Here is a 3,599-nt window from a genome sequence, read left to right on the forward strand (position 1 = left end):
TCCTATCCTTATTGTTGATGATAGGGATAGACCTTTGAGGTAGTATGACGTGCCAGTATTTCATGATCTTAATTCGAGTACTAGGAGACCCGAAATTGAGGCAGAATAGTTTGAGTTAAAGCTAGTCAGGTTCCAGATGCTTCAGACAGTGGGCTAATTTAGTGGAATGCCTACGAAGATCCTCACCTACACTTAATACTGTTTATGGAGGTGAACGATTCTTTCAAGTTAGCCGGAGTACCCGAAAATGCATTACGATTGAAGTTGTTCCCATATTCACTACGGGATAGAGCTCGAGCTTGGTTGAACTCATTACAACCAAACTCAATTTCAACATGGAAAGAGTTAGCAGAAAAATTCCTTATGAATTATTTCCCACCTAGCAAGAATGCTAAGTTGAGGAACGAGATCACTACTTTCCAAAAAATGGATGATGAGTCATTTTATGAGGCATGGGAAAGGTATAAAGAATTATTACGGAAGTGCCCTCATCACGGAATCCCACATTACATACAACTTGAGACATTTTATAATGATCTCAATGCTCACACGAGGATGGTAGTGGACGCTTCTGCTAATGGTGCTCTCATCTTTAAGTCTTATAATGAGGCTTATGAAATCATTGAGAGGATTGCCAGCAACAATTATCAATTGCCAAACAATCGAGCAGCATCAGGAAGACGAGTCGCTGGAATACATGAAGTAGACGCTCTTACTTCACTCGTATCTCAAGTATCATCAATATCCTCAATGTTAAAAAATCTTACTACTAATGGGTGTAATAGTTTTACAGTACAGCCACTGAATCAATTTGAAAATGGTAGCATGTGTTTATTGTGGGGAAGGACATTTATGTCCATTGAACCTAGAATTTGTGTATTACCTGGGTAACCAGAACCAAAATCGTGGAATGCAAGGGTTTCAATCCAATTTCTATAACCCATCATGGCGAAACCATCCGAATTTTTCCTAGAGTAACCAAGGGGTAGGAACCAGTAACAATTATGTCCAACCTAGATCGACCCAGCCACCTAGTTTTTCCCAACAAGCTCAGAAACCAACCCAAGATAAACCATCCAATAGCCTAAAGAATCTATTGAAGGCATACATGGAAAAAAATGATGCATCTCTAAGAAATTTGGTGAATCAAGTAGGCCAGCTTACAACTAAACTCAGAAACTGACCACAAGGTGCTTTACCTAATGATACGGAGAATCCAAGGAATCCAGGGAAGGAGCATTGTAAAGCATTAACATTGAAGAGCGGAAAGACTTTAGAGCCTAATTCCGTCGAAGTTGAGAACAAGCCAACTGACGCTCAAGACTCAGAGGAAGTTCAACCGAGTGTCAAAATTCCAGTTTCATCAGAAATTGAATCTGTAAAATCCGACAAGGTAACTTCTGAACCAGCTAATTCTGATCAACTAATAACTCCGTCAGATGCAGAATTGCCACAGAAAATGATTCAACCAGTTCCACTAAAGAAACCTCCACCACCCTACCCTCAAAGACTTTAGAAGTAGAAACAGGAAATTCAATTCAAGAAGTTCCTAGACGTACTCAAGCAACTTCATATCAACATTCTGTTAGTTGAAGCACTTGAACAAATGTCGAACTACGTCAAATTCATGAAGGATATCCTGTCTAAAAAATGAAGGCTTGGAGAATTTGAGACTGTAGCCCTAACGAAGGAATGCAGCGCATATTTTCAAGAAAAACTAACCCCAAAATTGAAGGATCCTGGATGTTTTACCATACCTTGCAATATTGGAGCAACATATTGTGGTAAGGCACTATGTGACTTGGGTGCGAGTATCAACTTGATGCCCATGTCAATATTTAGGAAGTTGGGGATAGGTGAAGTTAGACCCACTACGATTATACTTCAATTAGCAGATCGATCCTTAACACATCCAGAAGGAAAAATCGAGGACGTATTGGTACGTGTAGACAAATTTATCTTTCCTACTGACTTTGTGATTTTAGACTTTGAAGTAAAGAAAGAGGTGTCAATCATCTTAGGAAGACCATTCTTAGCAACCGGAAGGATTCTTATAAATGTGCAGAAGGGCAATCTTACTATGCATGTTCAAGATGATCAAGTAACATTTAACGTTTTTAAGTCCATGCGATTTCCTGACCCAATTGATGATTGTTCTGCAGTGCCCGATTTAAAGGATTTAATCATGGAGAAGGAACTCAATTATGTTGAGGACCCATTGGAACAAATTTTGACATCAGATCCTCTAAATGATGAAGAGGAGGATGAATACTTCGCTTTGTTAGAAGCTAATCAAATGGGATTTAATCCGTAATCCCGCTTTAAATCTTTGGAGTTAGAGAAACGGAATTATGCCTAACCAAATGCGTCAATCGAGGAGCCACCAAAATTAGAACTAAAGGTACTTCCCTCACATTTGAAATATGTTTATTTAGGTAACTCTTCTACTCTGCCTGTGATTGTTTCAGTAGAATTAACTACTGAGCAAGAAGAGAAACTCATCCTGGTGTTAAAACAAGTCAAGAAGGCTATCGGATGGACTATAGCCGATATTGGTGCAATTAGTTCATCTATATGCATGCACAAGATTATCTTAGAATATGGAAAAAAAAAGGATGATGGATGGACAATGAAGACTGAACCCCATCATGAAGGACATAGTCAAGAAAGAAATCATCAAGTGGTAGATGCGAGTATAATTTACCCCATCTCAGATAGTTCATCGGTAAGTCCAGTCTAGTGTGTGCCAAAGAAAAGAGATCTCACAGTGATTAAAAATGAGAATAACGAGTTGATACGACTAGAACGGTTATGGGATAGAGAATTTGCATTGATACTGACTAGAAGCGGAATAAGGCAACTAAGAAAGATCACTTTCCTTTTCCATTTTTAGACCAGATGCTGGATAGACTCATAGGGTGAGACTATTACTGTTTTCTCGATGGATACTCAGGGTATAATCAGATTACAGTAGCACCGGAAGATCAGCACAAGACAACATTCACCTGCCCAGATGGTACATTTGCATTTAGGCGCATGCCACTTGGTTTATGTAATGTACCTACTACATTTCGAAGATGTATGATGTCTATTTTTATTAACATGGTTGAGAAATATTTGAAGTTTTTGTGGATATTTTTCAATATTCGGAGATACATATGATGATTGCCTAGCCAATCTAGCCAAGGTACTAAGGCGATGCGAACAAACAAACCTTGTACTTAACTGGGAAAAGTGTCATTTCATGGTACGAGAAGATATTGTTCTAGGACATCGGATAATAAGACATGGAATCAAGGTAGATAAAGCAAAGATAGATGTTATTGAGAAACTCTCACCTCTAATATCTATAAAGGGTGTTAGGAGCGTTTTGGGCCACGCCGGTTTCTATCGAAGAATAATCAAGGCCTTCTACAAAGTTGCTAAACCCTTATGCAAATTATTAGAGAAGGACACAACATTTAAATTTGATGAGGAGTGCTTAAGAGCTTTCAACGATTTGAAGAGTAAGTTAGTCTCGGAACCCATAATAGTCACACCAGACTGGGATTTGCCATTTGAATTGATGTGTGATGCAAGTGACTTTGCAATCGGAGCTG

The 3,599-nt window shown here is 38.8% G+C and overlaps 1 non-coding gene across 1 annotated transcript; it reads right to left on the reverse strand.

Moving 5' to 3' along the window:
* Positions 1-393: 393 nt before the first annotated feature.
* Positions 394-500, reverse strand: LOC121223890 (small nucleolar RNA R71). Its single transcript, XR_005921356.1, has one exon. It is a non-coding gene; the product is annotated as a small nucleolar RNA R71 (small nucleolar RNA).
* Between the last annotated feature and the right edge of the window lie 3,099 nt (positions 501-3,599).

The sequence above is a fragment of the Gossypium hirsutum genome, chromosome D11 (assembly GCF_007990345.1).
Source record: "Gossypium hirsutum isolate 1008001.06 chromosome D11, Gossypium_hirsutum_v2.1, whole genome shotgun sequence".
Classification (NCBI taxonomy): Eukaryota; Viridiplantae; Streptophyta; class Magnoliopsida; order Malvales; family Malvaceae; genus Gossypium; species Gossypium hirsutum.